At 46.1% G+C, this 21,408-nt stretch overlaps 1 protein-coding gene across 3 annotated transcripts in view; it reads right to left on the bottom strand.

Annotated features, from left to right (window-relative positions):
- The window catches only part of RBM47 (RNA binding motif protein 47), a 378,578-nt gene that overhangs the window by 213,487 nt on the left and 143,683 nt on the right, over positions 1–21,408 (bottom strand). For all 3 annotated transcript variants that reach the window (XM_086963935.1, XM_086963942.1, XM_086963947.1), the window contains exon 2: positions 10,623–10,813. The gene's annotated coding sequence lies outside the window, so the exon portion shown is untranslated. The remainder of the gene's footprint in view (positions 1–10,622; positions 10,814–21,408) is intronic.

The following is a 21,408-nucleotide window of genomic DNA, read 5'->3' as shown; positions in this document are numbered from 1 at the left end:
ACAGCAAACAAAAGAGTAGGAAGATGGAGGACAGACAGTATAGGTTGGGACTGAACATTCTTTTCACATTGTGAAATTGTAAAGTTGTATTAGGGAAGCTTTTATTGGTCTCATGCTCATAAGGAGTAACTAAAAGTTAATGCACAACGCTAGCCTCCTGTCTTGACATAAAATCACAGTAGCCATCCCTTGTGTGCATGGCCCCGTTTGTTTTTCTCTATCACCTGATCCTAGAGTGGAACCTGAGAGACATTAAGCATTGTTTTATTAAGTCATGTAGGTTGTCCTGTGGTAATAACATAGGTCTTTAACTTTACAATGTAGTAATAATTTAGTGAACCTGTGTTTATTAGTACAGTTACTTGGCTACATTTATTTCCACTGGCATAGTTAAAACCATAATATGAATCTTAAAAGAAACCAAATAATAATATATAACATCATTTTCGCATAACATTTCGGACCTAGTAGAAGTGCAGTCTTTTGCTGCTGAACTAACAGAGGAAAAGGTAGGTTTCTACATAATAATAGAAATGTTTACCTAGTAGTTTATGTATTCCAAAAAGCTGCAGCAGTACACTGTACACAACTAGGGACTTACTAAATGGCTATAGGTTTCAGTCCAAAAAAAGAGTGAAATTCCATAATTCCCCACCAATGCTTTGCCATGACCTTACACGTCGTAAATGACACAATTGATGAGATCACTGTTAACATCACATATCACCTCACCATTGACATTAGTTATGAAATTACTTCGGGTGGCATAGGAGGAGTAGCTTTGAGGACAGGAAAAGGAAACTTTGATCCAAAGCACAGCACCTCTAAATGCAGCAGGAAATTGACCAGATTGTTGCGTTATCAAATTAGCAAAGAATGCCAAGCCTGCGTTTTGTGTAGCTGCTGGACTGGAGGAAAAGTGATGACTGTGGAAGGGCCTTCATTGTCTGAGTAGTAATTGGGCCTGGTTCCATGCAGTGGGCTGGATGCAGATCCAGTCCAATGTCCAGGCCCTGGACTCAACTGTTGCTGCTATAATTCAAGTCTTCAAGCAACCAAGGAGTGACTCAGTGAAAAATAAGAAGCAAAAAACGTGAACAAAGTATACATGTGTTAGACTTAACAAAGCCCCTACCCGGTTAAGGTAACTTCGAAACTGGAAAATTCCAATAATGACAACCAGGAGGTAGCAACCTTGTGTACTGATGTGTTAACACACATCTGAAGGGGCAAGTCTACTTCTTTGTAAAAAGGACCCTCACTCACCACTAGTTGGTGACATGCTTCATCATTGGGTCCCCGCTGGGGTGGCCGAATGCCCCCCCAGCGTGCTACAACGCCTGATTTACAGCGAAGCGGGTTGGTGATGAGTGTGACAGTGATTTAACTCAAAATGTGCTTATTCAAATGTGAGTGCAGTATTAAAAAATACAGGGTTGGAACCCAAACAAAATTTTTAATGTGGGCCAACCTGTATTGGGATTAAACACGTGTATGAGCGGACAAAGCTAGGTTCTGAATTAGGAGACCAGTGTCCAAAATATAATTCAATGCCTTACGCAGTGAGCATGGGTATATTGGGGTTGAGCACTCCTAGCGGTGCATGACCAAAGGGCTATGTCTTTTCTGATGGGGTGACCAGATTTTAAAAACCAAAAACCGGGACATTTAATAAACATAGAGGTAGGGACAACAACTTTTGAACTGGCCTAGGGCCACAGAATGACTTAAGACAGAGGTCACTGACATCGAAAACACAGACAAAGAGTTACAGGGAGTGTAAATGAAATGCAATTTTTACACAGAGAATTATATGTGTGAATTAAATTGATTCCTGAAAAGGACTGATTCCTTTGTTCAATCGACACTCCTTACAAAAAACGGAACATGAGCTAAAATTAGTGAAAATTACCGTGACCCATGATGAAAACCCACTTCACTAGTCATCTTATTGCTGGCCTTAGTGCAGGGCCTGGCCTTTGTCTGGTCCTGGAGTCAGTCCTCATTGTACCTGCCCAAAAATGGTGTGCATGTGTAATGCCCCCTCGGGACTTGGCCCTGGGACTGGCCTGAGTCCAGTCTCGTTGTGCTTGTCCACAAGCCTTGGAGCGAGGACCCACAGCCTAGCCAAACACGAGGTGATATTTAATGACAATAAACTGTGCATAGCAATTCAACATCAGCACACCAGTAACAATGCAGATGCAAGCAAACAACTGAGTAGCCCTAGTGATGAAATAGAGGATGTCAATGGTGAGGCAATATGTTATGTCATCATTTATTTTTGTATCTCATCTCGATATCATCTGTGACATCATCTGCAGTCATGAGCAGAGCTTGGCTGGACTGAGAATCATAACCAAAACGTCACTGTAACTGTGTATTTTTTCAGGCAATATGTATTTGTCAATAATTTCACTTTCCAAAAGTCAGTGTGTCCAGGTTTCATTGGGATTGAGTTCTGGGTTCTGGTTGCACCTAGATAACTCGCCCTCCATGCAGACCCAGGGCCGGCTTTAGAGCTGCTAACCCCAGTGCCACAGTATTTTTGGTGACCTCCTTCTCCATGAATTCCCTCACTGCCACTCTCCAGCAGTGCACCTCATCTCCTCATAGCCTCTCTCTGACATACATTTCATTTTTTTAAACGCTACTCGTAGTTCACTCACACTCAGTTCTGTGATCTGCATGGTACACGTTCTTTGCAACAGGCACATTAACCCTTTGCGCTACTTTATGATTAGTCGAAACTACCACTAGACAAAACTCTGATCTCTCAGCAGTAGGACCATTAATCACCAGGGTTATCTTGACATATTTGTTGTTGCTTAAACTGCAGTGCAGGGCACACAAGGAAGTTCACGTGCTTTTAAAGCCATAAGTTATTTTTAAACACAGCGGCTGCACCGGTCACACCGCCTAAAGCCGGCCCGGTGCAGCGCCTAGTGCACTCCTTCTGTGCTCTAACCAGGCTCAGCTTGGCTAATTTACAAATTAGTATGTGCCATGGCTGCTCGGCCTGAACTGATCAAGCAGGAATTTAACTGGTGATCTTTTTAAAGACAGCCCAGTGAAATGCCTTTTACTCCAAGCTGTCCATGTTTTCAAGACATCTTAAACCTTGGGAAAGCAGAAACCGAAAGGGACCGCCAGGCGTCTTCTGTTACTGCCCAACGCTCGAATTGATTTATTGTTCATGTGCAAATCCTGTAATGGCAGAGACATATAAAACTCTGTAAAATAAAAATGATTGGGACTCTGACACTGTAAAATCTGCAATGATTAATGTGGGCTTGTGATAACTAACGCTGCAGATGGTTACAAGGTGGCCATCAAACGCACAGGCACGCGCACGCGCGCATGCACACACACAAACACACACACATGCGTGCACAGTTCCTTAGGCCTCTAGAGCAGTTTGTATTTATTGGCATTTGCAAAAGAGAGAATACATATACAAGTACATATTCCAATTCAGTACTTACAGGATGTACAATCCAGGCGTACAGCCAAAACAAATACTAACATCAAAAGCTAGTCATGTCAATAGGTTATACCTTAGTCGGATTCAACTGCACAAAATATCGGACAAGGTTACATATATACATTTCAGAGTGAGTAACAACATCGGGTGGAGTAAAGGTCACACAAATAGCACATCACAGTTTCACGGGACAACCCATGCAGGTGCGTATCTGGGAACATGGGAACATCGTGCATGTACAGCGCACATAACAAATGCAGCGGGGGCACCTCAAATACCTCGGGTCTGCGGAACAGAGAATGACAGCTTCTCCTACTCCCAGGGACTCAGCCTAAACATATTTAAGGTACTTCTTCGAGTCACCCGTTCGAGGGGATTGTGCCTGTGTCCTAGTCCATTGCAAAAAGGGTTCCCAAATATCTCTAGGTCTGGAAGCCGCAGGCATCAGCTCCCAGAATAGCCCCAGTTGTGTGTGGCCATAACTTACATCCGCCAACCATGCCTTAAATGTGTTTTCTACCCCACCTTATAGCGATTTGCCGTCGGGTATATAACAAAAGGAGGGCATGGAGTTTTCGCTTCTGGGGCACAGTATCCTTTACAAGGCCTAGCAGGCCCAGATATGGAGCAATGGCTATTTGATTGACCGCCTCAAAAATGTCACTCTAGAATTCCCTGAGTTTTGGACATTCCCAGGCCATATGAAGGAATGAGGCAGGCTCAAAACCACATCTCCAGCATCTGGCATCCTCCCTCAATCTCATGCAGTGTAAGCTAATAGGAGTTCTATAATACCTGTGCAAAATTTAAAGTGAATGAGGCGCAGTTTGTAATTTGGGGATAATTCGAGCAGCTGCTTACAACAAAAGGCCCATTGTTCCTCATCTAGCGGGGATCTAAGTCTTCATTCCAGAGCCTCAGGGACTGTGGTTTGACAATCGGACCTTGGTCCTGCATGGTTGTGTATAGTCTGGTCACAAGTTTGCGTGGTGATGCTCGCGCAAGGATATTTTGCAGAGCCTGAAATGTAGGGGGAGCTTCCGGAAAGCCGTCCCACAATGTTTGACATGCCGTCCTGAGTTTGTGGTATTCAAATTTCTCCCTCATCGCCATCTACACCAGCAAGGGGGGGCCTAAATGTCCCATCCGGGTACAAATCTGCAAAGGTTAGCAACTGGGTGCCATCTAGCTCAACCACACCTCCGCCTTCCTCCAAGCAGGCCAGTAAGGGATTGTTACGAAGGGGGACCGCTGGAGCAAATAGAACTGGGAGGCGGGCACGCCGCTGAAGAGCTCTCCAAGCCCTTCTCGATGTGTCCGCAGTATCTACACCGCGCCAGGGCGCGGCGATTTTTTGTAGAGCGCTACCGTCAATGACGTCGGCGCCAAGGCCTCTAGAGCAGTTCATCACTATTAAAAGAATATGCACAGTGATGCAGTGCAAGCAGCCGACTGAAGGTTGATACAGTGTAAAAAACAAAAAGGTAAAATTCAACAGCTCTCTGTCTCATGATCTATACTACAAAGTGATGCAGAAAATAAAAAGATAGCTATGTTCATCTAATAAAATGTGATGTATTGGCTTGTCTGAAAAACAAGACAAAGAGCTACCAAGCGCACTATTATAGATTTAGCGTTTAGTAATTTTCTAGTTAAGGATACATTGCACATACATAGGAGGAGGGGGATTTAATTGCTAATAAACCTAGCCCTGTTTGAGGAATCTAATGGGAAAATTGCAAAAAAATATATAGGCCCGGAAATGGAGAATTCCAGAAAGGATTATACCACAGGCAGAGGCATGGGGCTGTCCGCATTTACAGGAAACATTTCTCACAGTATGAATGAATGGGACTGCAACCCAGCACATTGTCTCAAGCCATACAGTAGAGCCAGCTCTGCGATTCGATGAATTATTCTTATGATAGGATATCCCAGCTAATGCCATCCACTGCTAGTCTTCCTGAAAAGCCATACAGTATGAGGACCGTACATCACCGAATAATAAACCACAGCAGGCAGTGCCCAGGGGACATACCACAAAGTGCTGTTGCCACCCACCTGGGCATCATAGACCCTGCCATGTCATTGCATCGGTTCCTGAGCTGCTGAGGTGCGTCAGTGCAACCTCAGGGCGGCCAGTCGCAGATCCCGGATCACTCAGGTTGGCCTAGGCCCCTGTTGTGCTGCGGCGGTGCTGGTATCTGAGTGTAAACACAATATTCCAAAGACAGTGAGCAGAGGGCTGTAACCACAAGGCGGCCAGGGCGCAGGGAATGGCTGACCTCAAACATGTGCATCATGAGATGGCATCACACTTGATATCACTGATGACATCACTAATGACATTATCAGTCCCTGAAGCAAAGAATATAACACACAGAGTGACCAGTCACTATGCCCTATCTGTGGTACAAAAAGTGGATGACGTGCTACCCATGCCAGAGGGCACACCCCTATCCCGGGGCATGAGCGCATCACAATATGGTGCATGGGCTTGTTCCGCCACGTGTTGCTCCTGATACAAGCTGAGGCTTATGGAAAAAGAGGGCTCTGTGCACTGCACTTAAAAGCACTGCTCAGTAAGGGATGTATGACATTACAACGCATGCTTTTACTACGCATGCCTTTACAACGCGGTTTTTACAACGAAAACCTTTACAACGCATAGCGCTTTGGGGTGCTGGATAGTGAATAGTTTAATTTACTATTCCAACGCCAGTCCCCGTGGACACTAGGGAAGGTGTTGGATAGTAAATTAAACTTATTCCCTATCCTAGAGCGCCCCCGAGCGCAATGCATTGTAATGGTTTGCGTTGTAAAAGTTGCGTGGTAAAGGCACTGCGTGGTAAAAGTTGCGTTGTAAAGGATGTTTCCCCTCAGTAAGAGCGTGTGGCTCTGGTGGGGTACACTGCACACATTTTTGAAGGCTGTAATTTATTTCTCATAATCTGACTTTGACCCAGAATAATAGAAAGAGAGAAAAGCGGGAAAGAAGCGGAAGAAAAAGACAAGGAAACAGTGACAGAGGGATGAAGAATGGATGAACAGAGGAGGCTGCAGGAGTGAGGTCAAGGGTCACGTAGTGTAGGGTGGCGAGTGAAAGAGACATTAGGTGGGATCAAGACTAGACAGCCATGGCATGTGGCTACCCCGATATTCGGCACCGTTGGTGGCGGCCATCTGGGAAACACTCTGGGCACAGCACTTGTTCTTGTACAAATTGCACACTGCATGCAGGGTATGTAACACACCTGCATACATTGCATTTAACATACCTGCATGTACCCATGTGCTTGCTATACACAGAGAGACAAAGGACACAACGGGCAGGCAGGGCCTGCATCGGGAATCCTGTTTTTGGTGGTCAGATGTGAACTCATCACAGATTATCTCATCTGTTAGATCTGGAGCAGGGCTTTATGGCGCTTCGCAAGCAATAACTGATGAATTTTAATGGCATTTATCTTTGCATTATAACCATAACAGTTTTAAGAAAACACATTCACTCCCTCCCTCTGCCCCTCACTCCATTTCGTCTTTCCTCCCTACCTACCACCCTTCCTTTCTTCTTCCTTCCCCTCCACTCCCATCCCCCTCCTTTCCTCCCCTCCCTTCCTCCCTCTTGAGTCTTCCCCTTCTATTCCCTTCTCTCTCCTTTACTTTCTCCCTCCCTCCATTCCCTTCCTTCCCACCTCCTTCTTTCCCTCCACCCCTGTCCTTTCTGCTTTTCTCTCCCTCCCTCCTTCATCCCCCTCAATTCCTTTCTCCCTTCCTTCTCTCTCACGCCTCTCTTTCCTTCCCCCCTCTCTTCCATACCTCTCTTCCTTTCTCCCTTTCTCGTACTTCCCTCTTTCCTTCCTTTCCTCCCCTCTCTTTCTCTCTTCCTTCCCCCTCCCTTTGTTTCGTATTTCTATCCTTCTTCCCCTCCCTTCTTTCCTTCCCTCTTCCCCCTGCATCTCTTCCTCCCTTCTGCCCTTCCCCTCCCTCTTCTTCCTCCTCCTTTGCTTCTCCTTCCTTCCTTCCTCCCTCCCTCCCTCACCCCGCCCTACCTCCCTCCCTGCCTCCCTCCCTCCCTCACCCCGCCCTACCTCCCTCCCTGCCTCCCTTCCTCCCTCCCCGCTCCCTGTCCCCAAGAGGATTCAGTAGTTGGCAGAAGGGATATAATCCATGGTTCTGGCATCCAATGCTGTGAATGTCTGGGCACGTGACTGAGTTTGTGACGTGGCATGGTAAAGTTGTGATTGCCACCCTGGGGTCACTGGTAGGCTTGGCTCTGGGCACCATCGTGCTGCTACCACCTGACAGCAAATCTGCAAATGAATTGTTTCCCAGTTGTAAAACAGAGGACTATTAATGTCTTCCTGGCGGCTGGCTCGCGCCTGGAAGCAGGCCTGGTCTGTGGTGTTCTTTGTTTTGTATGTGTAGTGAGACCACTGACTGGTGCGGTGCAGTGACTGCAGCAGTGAAGAGGCAGACAGCAATTCAGTGCAATGAAGTGGGTGTGAAGCAGCAAACCTTGTACAGCGCCTGCAAATCTAGGGTATGAAAGACTGAAAGACAAAGGTGAAGAAAGACCATGGCGTGTGCAAGGGACTGTGTGAGACTACGGAGATACTACAGGGACAGTCACGAATTGACTGCACCTCTAGCAGCTCCTGTGATTCCTCTGGCACCTGAGATTGGATGGACGGTGAGATCTTCTCTTACTCCTGATCCAGAGCTGCATCCTCAAGCCAAGGAGGAGACCCCCTGAAGAAGAACAGGCCCGCTGACAGCTGGCGGAGGTGAGCTCACCCTGGGAAAGGTGAGCCCCACTGAGCACTCTCAGCTAAGGGTGGTCTCCTGGAGGACCCGAGGGAAGCCTCAGCAGATACAGAACCATTGTCACCCATGGAAGATCAGATGGGAAAGACTTGCCTAGCCTATCAAAGGTCTGGGGGGGTTACACAGTCAGCGGAAGCAGCATTGCAGCCCTGGAGGGGAAACACCAGGGACTCGCAGCCCCACAGGAGGGTGGATGCGGCAACAAGGCAGAGCGTCAGGTCTGGGAGGTCTTGACCTCCAAGGGAGGCTTCCGAACTGTACAGAGCTTCAGCCGGGTGTAAGTGGGAGGTTTATGGTCATTATGGGCTTTCGGTGTGGGAGGAGGGTCATTTTAAGGCATAGGCCAGGGAAGGGCTTTAATTATGAAGTGTACCGTAGAACCTTATGGGACTTCGGCTGTATGTGTCGGGTTATCTGTAAAGTGTAATACAGAGATTTCGGTGAGTCAGTTGTATGTGGTGGGCTTAACTGTAATGCAGATACCTGTTAAATTACAAGACTATGTGTCTGTGGAGAGTGAAATCTAAGCATTGTGCAGGAACCTCTGGAAATTCATGTGAATCTGTGCTTGGGACAGGAACTGTGGGGGGATGGCAAAATATAACCTTATATTTTGCGACAAAGTTGGGTTACCTACTGGAATTGGAAAGCTGGTTCTTCAGGACAAAGAGTATATTATCAAAAACTGACAGACTAATGTTCGGGTGGGGGCAAGAGTGTACTTAATGTGAGTGAACTGCTGCTTGGTCTCAGAATTGCTGTATTTAGAAATATTTGAATCTGATGTTTGAGTGACAATTCTTTCTTGAATCCAAATGGGACTTTCCTATTGCTACAAACAGCGTATCCTGAATGAATTGGTGGATTATTTAACGAGTGCTCATTAAGAACTGCCTGTTCAACACAAGGGTTTTAGTCAATAGCTTTGCACTATTACATTAATCTTGTAGAGCTATTCTTTTCATTTGTCCTCTTTGGGGAGGTTGAGCTCGCTTGTTTTGCTTGCATGCTATTCAAGGTGTGCCTTGATGCACCCCCACTTTCAAAGACAGCTCCCACTATATACAGAGTCCATTGAAGAAATGCATTGCCCGCCCGCCCTCTGCCACTGACACCTGCCACGCCTACTGAGAGGATAATTGTGAAATAGAGGATGGAGAAAATATGTGCCTCCACTGTCAGCTCAGCATCTAGTCACAGGACCAGTCTTCTCAATTGTACCAACTCACTGGCAACAAAAACATTTATTAGACCACAAGAGCGACCATGTAGATAATATCTAAACAGGTTTAGTTCTATGGTGAAACAGAAATCCAGAAGCGTTTTCTCTCCTTAGCACGCGGCGGGATGCCTGGCTTTCACCTTGGGGATGCCCAGTACGGGTTATCTCACAGGGAAAAGCCAGGATGGGTTCCTAAGGCAAGCGCCGAGATGCCCTAGGGTAAGTCGAGCGCTATATAACAATACACATACATACACATACATACATACACTTTCCTAATGTGAACCAATTTGTATTACACACAGGATCTGGTTTCTGTTTGAGACGGTATTTGGGATTATCTTGATCAGGAATACCTGGCATGGAACTTGGGAATAGTGTATAATCATTTATTACCACCCTCCACACAGCTCAGCTTGGATCAAGTGTATGTGAGTAGAGCAAGACTGGTCATTCAGCCATGCTGGCCCTTCCCTGGTGAGCTACAGGCTACAGAGCTGCTTTCAGAGCAGGGTGGGCCGCCGTGCTCCAGTCATGAAAGTGCCCATGGCCCCATTCTCTTTGCGTCCTTCTGCAGCGTAGGACTGGTTTGAACATTATTGCCAAGACGGACTGATTTCCACGCTCCCTGTGTGTATTCCAAGTTGACAAGACAATAAGACCACCAGCAGGACAGTGAAAGAAAAACTGTGCATCCCGGTATCTGCACCATCCCTCCATGCATCCGGCCACATACGTGCCGGTCAGAAAGAAGCCCAAAGTACAGCTCTTCAAGGGTCACTGCAACCACAACTGCTAAGGAACCTCCCTGCTTCCCAACTTCAGTGCTCCACAACTCAAGACTTCGATGCTTCCCATCTCACTTGAATACATAATCTTGATGTGGGTCCCATACGCCACAATTTCATGCACCGCCCTCTCTTGCTAGGTTTGTGCTACATTTGCACCCATACGGATGTGCTGAAAGCAGGCTGAAGCAGGTCTCTGCTGTCTGCACTGGCTTTTCCTAAAGCTCAAGTACAAACACCTGGGCTGCTGCATGACTTAGACCCTGAGCATTTTAAACTGGAATCAAGGAGAGTGACTCACCTGAATCGACTGCTCTGATCCAATGGCTTGACGTGGACTGAGCATCAGTGATATAGCGCCGCCTCTTCAGATGCTGCAGCGCACTGCGGGAATCATTCCTGTAGGGCTCCTGTATGGCTTCAGCTCTACAATATCACCAGGAGGTTCCCAGGATGCACCTCTTCTGCCCTGCCGTCCTCGACCTCTCGGACCTGTTAAGATACATGAAATTGTTGCATCCTTTAATGCTGTTCATTTCATAACCATGCAAGGGGCTGCGGGAACGATATTAGCAATAATTTAGGAAAGGACTGGGCACTGACACGCCAGTTATTGTAGTAAACATGCACATTTTTATCGGACTGTTGATGAGCACGAGGCTCCAGGATGTGAGTCAGCCGCGAGCCCGCCGGACCCAGCCTGCGTCCTGAGCAAGACACTGATACAGATGTGCTGAAGCCGCCTTTCCAGGGGCGCTTATCGGGCCCGGAGTGCGGGGCGCAGAGCAAATGATGGGAAAGGCCATCACTCACCGGCATGGGCGCGTGACTGCCCTGTGACGGGACAGATATGGATTTCTCCTCCAGGACTCCTGGCTTCTGTGCACGGATGCCTGACTGCAAATAGAATGCAATGCTCGGACACTTTCCAGCAGCCCACACCCCCTCTGACTAAAGAAGACTAAACAACATTTTATCATTTTCCATTGGTTTGACATTTGCGTCATTTTAATTCAATCAATGTTTTGCAATTAACTTCAGGACAAAAAATATATTGGCATGCGTAAAGGAGGTTGCCAGCATATGAATAGAAATGGAGCATATATCGTTATCAAGGAGGAGGATGGGGATGCGACAGTAGCCAATGCTTGATTTTATCCCACTCAGCTCCCATTGGCTAGTCGCGACGGTGGCAGAGTAGCGCCTCTTCTGATCACCAGGACCTGTTAATCGTGACCAGTAGAACAGTGGGGTATTTAGAGTAAGGAGGTAAAGGGTGCAGTTGCAGTTTTCAGTAATGGAGCACAGTGCAGTAACTCCTTTAGTCACATAAATCAACATTTTGAACCTTAATATGAGGGAGAATCCCCCTGGCTCAACTTGATCCAGGAAGCAAACTGGTCTCCTCACCGCCATCAGCACCACTCGCACACAGAGATTTGTTTGAAAAGCAATACATTCCAAACTTGGCTAAATGCCAATAAAGTCATTGGCAGAATGCCCATTTCCAAGATGTGCCCTCGAGGGCATGAGCACCCATGCTAAAACCGTCATTTTAGTGCACTGTTCCGCATTGAGTGGCCCTTAGTCGACCAAATGCTCTTGGCACTTGAAACACACTGCCGGCAACTAGAGTGACTTTGGTGCCAGTGCTGAGAGTGCAGAGACGAGCCAGCAGCCGTGTATATTCTTGCAGGCTTTTACTTACAATTTCTGAAATTGTATCATGTGATAATCTCCGAGATAATAGCAGAATTGACATGCTCTCAACTGTGCTCGAAATAATCCTGGCTCAAAATAAGACCCAAATTTACTCAGATCTTGTTTTCATTCTGCACATCTGCACTCAGAGCTTTGCTGCTGCTACCTACCAGTGTTGCTCATATAGTGGCACATGTACGACCATTTCATTTTGCATCTCGCAAATTGCGATTTTTGGTGATTTGCAATTTACGAGTCACAAAATGAAATGTACTAATGTGTCTCAGACACATTTAGCGATACCCAATGGGGTTGCAAATGACCTACCTCGTTAATATTCATAAGGTTGGTCGCATTTTGCGGCCCATTGGGAATGGCCTGTAATCACAGGTATGGTGGCCTGCTGGGGTCAGCAGACCACCATGTCTGTAATTGTTTTTTAAATAAAGGAATTCTTTTTTCAAAATGTAGCTCATTTTCCTTAAAGGAAAATGGGATGCTTTTATAAAAGAAAAATGAAAAGTTTCCTTTTTATTTTTAAGAGTAGGCAATGGCCCGTGGGAATACTGCCTGCTTTTAAAAAACATTTTCGCTACCAGTCACAAAATGGAAGGGGTCCCTTTGGGACCCCTTCCTGTTTGCAAGTGGTTTACCACCTAATTGAAGTAGGCGGTAAACTGCAATTGTTTTGCAATTCTATTCCAGTTGCAAAACAATCGTATATCCCCCTGCGACTCACCATTAGCAAGATACGCCCTTTGCACACCCTTCCTAATAGCGATTCACAAACCCTATTTTGCAAGTTGGTAATAGGTTACAGACTCGTAAAATAGGGTTGAGACATGGCAAAAGCTGTTTTAGCAGCAACAAACAGGACGAATCTCCGTTTGCAAGTGATAAAAATAGTTGTACATATGCCCCATGTCTGTTCCTATCACCCAGACTCAGAGTTCAGCTCAGCATAACACACAGACTGGCTTTTATCGCTGCTCTGAATACTCCCTGTGTTTACTCAGATGTCTACTTTTATAGTATTGATATGCCAGGTGAGCTCTGCTCCTGATACTACACATACTCATTTAGAGCCCGAGAGCCACAGTCACTCAGAAATCTATTCTACGTAATACCCAGATTTGCTTTTATCACTGCTCAGAATACTACCCATATTTATTCAGATGTCTACTTATTACAGTGTCCATATACAAGCTGAACTCTGTTTCTGATATTACATATACTCACTTGTAGCTCGAATAAGAGCCACACTCACTCAGAGTTCTATTCTAGATAATGCCCAGACTTGCTTTTATCCCTGCTCAGAATACTATCCGTATTTACTCAGAAGTCTACTTTTTATATGGGGTGGTGATGGACGGAGCATCTGAATCAATCAAACACTCACACCCAGTCAAAAGATCTGGGTTTAATCCATCACCGTTCTTTAGCCCACTCTGCCACCCCAGTTCAGACATGGCTATATGCAAATCAGTCTGACCCTGTACCTCATGTGAACATTCCAGCCCGAACTGCCAAGCCATGTCTTCCCTGGACCGGAAACAAGCTTCCGAGGACCGGTTTCTGGCATTTCAGCCGTCTTCAGCCCGGCTTGCTTGAATCCAGTGGCATAGTGAGCAAGGGACTCACGTCTGAGCATACCCTGCCACAATTGTGGCGGCCAAAAGCGGTACAAAAGGGGGTGGTGATGGACGGAGCATCTGATTTATAGTGTCCATATACAAGGTGAACTCTGTTCCTGATACTACATATACTCACTTAGAGCCCTGAATAAGAGCCACACTCACTAAGAAATCTATTCTACGTAATACCCAGATTTGCTTTTATTGCTGCTCAGAATACTACCCTTATTTATTCAGATATCTACTTTTTATAGCATTGAGCTCTGCTTCTTATACTGCAGGTAACCACTTACAGCACCCCTCATTCAGAGCTCTGATCTGGACTTTACACAGACCTGCACTCCTTTCTGCTTGGAATAATAAGACTCCTGTGCCTGAAAATGCTTACATTCATTCGGAACTCTGCTCCTGATACTATCCATGCTCACTGGGCCCTCTGCAGTGAAGGAACTAACTTAGTGTCCTGCTCATGTCAGTTATTTTGTATAGCGGGTTGACTGACTTTAGGCTGCTTCAAAGCACAAAAGGAGAAGATCACTATAGTTACTCAGCTCTGCTTTTCAAATACTCAGCGCTCTGCTCCTCTTAACACTCACATTCACTCACAGCTTTGCTCCTATTGATACAGAGACTCACACAAGTGCTATTGTTGTGACACGTGGTGTGTCACTCAACCGTAGAACTTTAAAATGAAGGAACCAAGTAGGTCCTAACAATGGAACCAGCGCTCAACAGCTCCCCATTGACCTGGAGTGCGCAGCAGCCATGATGATTATGAGGAGAAAGGGGCAAAGGAGACATTTTATATCAAAACGGGTTTTACAATTCATAGGAGAGATGTTTCCATCAGTCCAGGTGGTACACTTGAGCAGAACATCGAAAGTGGTGAAAATCATTGTGTATTTGGAATCAATGTGGCCAATTCTCAAAGGTGTGTCTGTGTACAGAAGTTGCACTGCGTAACCCCTCCTTCCCATACTCATAAATGCCTTTGTGACGCTGACCTGAAATTTCAAATTTCCCTTTAGTCAAAGTGTAAAGAGGGACCAGTCCTTTCTATTTTTTCGACTGGACATTAATTTTCCATGAATATTTCGATTTTAGATATTTCAGGCCAATTCATGAAGGCATTTCTTAGTGTGTTCTTTCATCTCTCTCCTATTCCCAGAGCATCTTCATGTCCTCAGCCTCCAGGCTATGTTTAAAACCAGAGGTGCTCACTACTGAACGCCACAACCAGCACATCAGACAGATGTAAGCAGCAGCCGTGGCATTTTATTCCTTCAGTGTGGTATTGATTTATTCCTGCAGTTGAGCACACGTCTTTAGGATGAAATGTACAGAAAGCCAAGGATATAGGAATATTCTGCTAATAAATAGCTTCCAAGTACGGCTCTGGATGCAAGCTAGAGTGATTCCTTGGAATGGAGAACACGTCTGTAAGAAAAAGCTATCATTACATCAGTGCTTAATTTGAGCCAGTGGTTTCCGGTGCTGGGCACCGGCACCTAATTGTCAACTCTGGCACATATGACAGTCCACCACTTGGTGGCACTGTTTGTCTAATTTAGAGACGATCCCAAGACCAGTTGTGGGTGAATTCAATACACCTTAAAATGACTCGCCACCCAGGCCATTCGTATAGCTTAGGGTCCTGAAATTGTCTGAATAGCCACACTGCTAGGAGATTGATGGGTGGTACTTGTGATGGGACTCTCATTGGCAGCCCTTGCATGGGAAGTGTGTGGTGCACACTGCAATGTCCTACTGAGTGGGCCCAGACATTTTTTTTCTACAAATTAAGCACTGAATTACATGCCCCAGGCAGACCTAAGCACGCTGAATCTATGTCGAGTGTCTCGTCAAACTCTCACTGCTTTTCATGCGTTTACAGTCCCACGCATTCTATGATTCGACTTTTGCCCATGCAGTGATTACCTGCAACTGGCCTGCCAGTTTTTGCTGCTGCCATCTCAGACAGATGTGGGTCTTTTTAAATGTGTGCCATTTACAAAGTGTCTTTGTGGGCATAGTTTCACATGGATTTAGAAATGACTGGGTTTTTATTTATTCAGTTTCTATCATTTTTCTATGGCATGAAAGCACAATAGTTATTTGCAAAAAATTACCTTTGTAGATTTTCAGTGTTTACATGTAGCATGTATATCCGCTCACCTCCATGTTAGGGTAAACAGCAAGTATGTAATTAAGATGTTTTTGGTGAGGATGTATGAAGTTGCAACAGATAGTCGCCGCACAGCTTTCTGTAATATTTTAAATTTTAAACCTTCACAAAGTGTAAGATTGCAAAGTAAAAAAATAGAAAATGGCAGCATTACGGTGCATTCTGCTACCGCGGAAAAACAGTCCCACTTTGCTCAAGGCCATTTAGGGCAGCAGGTTGGCAGGCCAACCAATTAGCAGAGGGAGCCGAGCCGAGCCGAGCCAAGGGTCTGGCTCGCTGTTGGGTTCTGTGCACGAACCAAGCCCTAAAAATGTTTGCTGTGTAACTCATACAACAAACATCACTTAAAGTGTGATAAAGTCTCATCAAAATAATGTATTTCTTTAACATGTGGAAGCTTTGACATTAATATGTCACATTATAGCACTAAACTGAAAAGTACTTACTGAAAGGGATAGTTTTTAAACATGCCTAAGAGGCAAGACAGGTTTCATGGAAACCCTATAAGTGGCCCAGATTATTATAGAACAAAATTGTAGACATTTAAATCAAACACAGTAGGCTTTTGTCCAACGGGTATTCTGAACTCACATATTTGAAAGTGCTTTCATATTCAATAATGAAAAAAAGGAAGTTTGGTGAAATAAAATATTTGCCTCAGAGCACACAAATTAAGCGGGAAAAGCAGCACTTTAGATGGGTTTTCGGTCTTCACTTTGTACAAACCATCCATTAAATGAGCATCTATTTGACTTTCCTTTGTTAAGGGTTTGTTTTTATTTCTTTGAGCATTTTTCTTCAGTTTAAATATTGCAGAATCTCGACCCAAAGGAATTGGAGCATCAGTTACAATACACAAGGTCAAATTCATTGCTTATATAGACACGGGGAAATTAAGAACTAAAACTTGAACCTGGTTCCCTAGTTCCAAAGTCAGTAACTCTGGCCGTAACACCACATCCTGGGTAGAGGGAGGGTGACAGACACAAGCCATATGGAAGCTCGGCTCGTTATGGGCTCCAGATTCCAATAGGACAATTTGAGCTACTCTACCAGCAGGTGGCAACTTTCCTATGTACCATGCATTAAGTCTCCACCTCTGGCAAATTTACAAGTCACAACCTCCTGAAAATTTCCCTGGACTGCCCTATTGCCTGCCCTGAAGTCCTGCCGTTTCCATATTGTCATACTGTGCACCCCACCACTCGTAGAAGATTTGCTGTCCATGTACCTTCCCGCCGCCATGCACCTCATACTTGGAAGAGTGCAAAAAGAGTTGAAACAGGGCTTAACATGGGTGTTCAAAAACGTCTGATGGTTTAAAAGAACGTGCCCATGTATTCAAGGGCATGGATTATACAAATAAATTAGATTTCTGAGATTCCTATAGTGTGCCACCCAACCAGTATTTTGGAGCCTCCCCGAGCTTTCTGTTATTGCATTCAAATATATAAGACAACAACTGGCATACACCTAAAAACCAGCCAGGACTGCTGGCTTTACCAATGTTAGATAAATGAGTAACAGCAATGATTTTGTTATAAATAATTAACGTTGAAAATGTTTTAATTCTAAAATTGTGGGGCTGTGAACTAATCATTACTGAGGCCTGTGGAAGGGGTAGTGGTTTTAAGAGTAACTCTATCCCTGCTGTTATGTTCACTTTATATTAGACATATATGCCCTTTCTCTCCACATCCCCCCTTCTGCATATCTCACCCCTCATCTCGTACCTCTTCACCACCCTCTTTTCACTCCTTCCTGAAGGCACTTCCTCGCATTTTTTTTACTTCACCACTCCATACACACAACACACCCATTCACCTGAAAGCCCTACATTTTCAATTACTTTCACCTTATCAATATTTTTACAACTTTAAACCTCCGTCACACACATTTGTGCTGAATCACAATTACAGCTGAAATATGTGACCATTGTCTGTGTGCCCTGCAGAGGGGCCAAGGATTGGATGATCATGTATTCTGATCACGTTTTGACCCACTGAGAGGCACTGTGAGAAACGCGCACTGCTTTCAGCCTCAACTCGAGACCAGAAAGCAACATCCTGATAATAGTGAACACTCTTAGGGAATGCTAGATTAAGTAAACCATGTCAAGTGTGAAATATAAACAGGAACTAAATCGCTGATGTGGATTACCTTAACATTTTTTGCATTCATTGTTCAGAAATCAATAAAAGTTTTTGCCAGTAAAGTTAAGGGCAATGATATGGGGCCAAGTAGGTCCCTGTTTCTATGACCATTTTTAATTACCAAGGGTCTGACACCCAGAGGGACCCGGCCCACTTAATGCCCTGGGTTGAAGACTCAGTCATTATATCGTGCTGCAGAGTGTCCCACTCCGGGAAAATTCTGTGGCCGGAAATGATCACCTGCATGAGGCCGGAAGGTCAAAGTTCACCTTGGAATGGGCATTGTCTCCCCACTTTGTAGAAGTTTCATACTTCATACCACCCAGGATTTATAACATTGGAATGAAATGCGATGATTACTAATGATATGATGTGAAATAACAGCTCCTGGTCATGCCTAACTATAAGCAGGTGAAGGCAGTAGGCTAGTACCTCCATTTCACAGAGGAGCACTCCCTGGGGAGCAGCAGAGATCCAACATCATTCAGTCAGACCTGCTTACTCACCCGGTGCCAAGGTGTGACACACAATATCAGCCACCTTCACACGTTCACATGGTGAGGAGCCAATATCACACGGTGGCAGTGAAAACGAGCTGAAAACCACTCTAAACAGTGGATTACGGCCTTGTTTACGGAGGCTTTGGACTACTGACATTCATTAAAGGGTGTGAAATATCCCAGACATCGCCACCACCCTCAGCAAACTTTTCAAGGAGGAGATTTTTGGGGCGGGTGGTGGCACAAGTGTCTTTTAGGTACTTTTTGGCACAAGGCCCCGCCCTCCAAGACCCCACCTTCTGCTCACACGGATGACATTTTTGTTTTAGTTGGCAGGTCTCTTCACAGCTGCTCTGCCCCTGACAGTCTCCTGCATCTCTGGTGCCAGCCCTGGTGCTGTGACAGACCAGGAGAAATTGCACACTATGGGGCCCATTAGGATCACGGGCGGATCGCCACCACCCACATGGCGGTGGCGATCCGCCCGTGATCCGACCCCGCCAGCCACCCATTCCCCCCCGCCATATTACTATGGCAGGAGGGACCGCGGCGGATGGAAAGACCGTCCGTCGCTTTTCGAGTTGACTAGGCGCAAAAGGGTTTAATATGGTGGCGGTGTCTGTTAGACACCGCCAGCCATATTAAGATGGGTGCGGAAAGGTGCCATTCCGCAATGCCGCCACGGAAAGGCATGCGGGATTTGACCGCGGGGGCCCGTTGCCGGCCCCCATGTACTCTGGAGGGGTGGGGGGTGCACATGGGGGGTACCTATGGTACCCCCCAGCAGTTCCATGCACAACATGGCAGGCACTGCGCGATGCCTACCATGTTGTGCTTGGAAGTGCACAACATGCCTATCTGTCATTGTGGTTGGCGGTGCTGAGTGCACTGCCCGCCACAATGCCAGGAATGCAGGCTGCGCCCCCCACTGTGGCAGGCGCATCCTAATTGCCCCCACGGGACCCCCGCCCTTATGGCGGGCGGTCCCTTTTACTGTGAGGATGGCGGGCGGACTTTCCTAATAATGCCCTATGTCTGACCCATCTCTTATCTGCTCCGTTCCACAGTGGCACCACGCCGCTCAGCGATACGGGCATTTTAGGATAGCTCATTACCTTGTATCCCTCCAGTGCGCCCCGTTGTGCATGCTTGACCGACGTCACTGGGGGATGCTGATATCGAAAGCTGGCAGCTCCTCGTTCTGTAAGGACAGAAACTTTCCCTCATCCACCTGTCCTCCACTCAATTCCTCCACTCCACCCTCTTCAAAATATTTCCTTAGCATGGCAGAAAGAAATGCCAGCTAGGGAATGCCAGTCACTACTGAAAACATTTACACATATCTAATAAGGTTGTGTGAGGGAACCATGTATGCGTTTACCAGGCTTGCCTGTTCCACGCTGCCTCAAGAACCCAACTCTTAACCACGAATATGCCTTTAACGCACATGCACTTTACAACAAATGCTGTGTTGTTAAGGCATGTATGGGAAGGACACATCCGTGGTTAAGATTGGACAGGTAACTTTTAATCCCCCGACCCGTGCCACTGCGTTCCAAAACTACCACCTCCTGAAAACGAACCCATTCCCTCGAGTCCTAAAAGAGTCCCTGCCCCTTCCTAAAAACTACCCCGCCCCCCAAGCCCTCAAAACGACCCCGCCCCATAAGTCCTAAAAAATATTATGAGGCCTTGAGCCCTAAAACGGCCCCCCAAGTCCCAGCCCTTACATCTAAAACTACCCGCTCCCTCCTAAAAAACAACCCCCTGCCCTAGCCCTGAAAACTGCCCCAAACCCCGCCCTGAAAACGACCCTGACCCCCCTGCCCTGAAAACGACCCGACCCCGCCCTAAAATCTACCCTGACCCCTCCTAGTCCTGAAAACTACCCTGACCCCCCAGGCTGAAAACTACCCTGAACCCCTCCAAACCATTGAAATGAATCCCCTCCAAAACCCGGCCCGAACCCCACATATCTCACCGAGCCGTGTCCTCTCCCGATCCGTCCAGATTTCTGCTACTGTCATTCAGCAACTAGACTGCGCACTGCCTTAACCACGCGTGGTTAAGGAATATGCGTGGTTAAGGTAAGCGTGGTAACGCTCGCGAAGTTGGAACACGCGTGGCTCTGCCTGCGTTGATCCAAATGTTTCCCGTCTAATAGACATATTTATTGCAGACAGGAGGACTCAGTGACTTAAGCTTGCTGGCGACATCCTTTGGAACACGTAAATCATGAGTTAAAATCCCGGCATGGCCAAGTAGGTCTTTCATCCTTCTAGGGTTATACATTCAGTATCATTAAATTGGATAATTAGCATAACTGCCATTTGAAGTGCTTTGAAACTGCAAAGACAAGAATGAATTAATGTATAAAGGAAGGGTCACTTTATATCCAATTCCACGCTATAACCACAGCCTGCCTTACACATGGACGCCCGTAAACTGAACACCAGTCAACAACAAACTCTAGAAGCATTTCCAGCACTTACGATCAACCAGGGAGAGAGAGTAAGCCCTATCTTGGCTGCTTGCTCATTTGTACGCAAAGCCCTCAAGGTCTCCAGCTGAACACTTGCCTAACTGAGAAAGTGCAGGTACTCGTTGTTTCATCCAAAGCCTTTGAGATTCCATTTACTGGTTTTGATTCCCAACTTTGCTGGGAGGTGTTCCTGCCCAACTACCCCTCTGGGAATGACCCTCGTACACTCTGTTTTTTATCCCTCCTTGCTTCATGACCTCTAGTTTCATGGGGTGCCTTCCACTGAATAATGCTTTCCTCTTGTTCTTCCTAGAGTAGAGTGGTTCTTACTCACTCCACCTCAATGATTATGAGTAATGAATGAAGATCGTTTTTCCCATAGTACACATTGTACCCGTATTTCTAGACCTTTCTAGAAACTGGATACAACTG

The sequence above is a fragment of the Lissotriton vulgaris genome, chromosome 3_2 (genome assembly GCF_964263255.1).
Source record: "Lissotriton vulgaris chromosome 3_2, aLisVul1.2, whole genome shotgun sequence".
Taxonomy (NCBI): domain Eukaryota; kingdom Metazoa; phylum Chordata; class Amphibia; order Caudata; family Salamandridae; genus Lissotriton; species Lissotriton vulgaris.
Note: the sequence above shows the minus strand (reverse complement) of the source record. Positions and strands in the feature narration are given on the sequence as shown.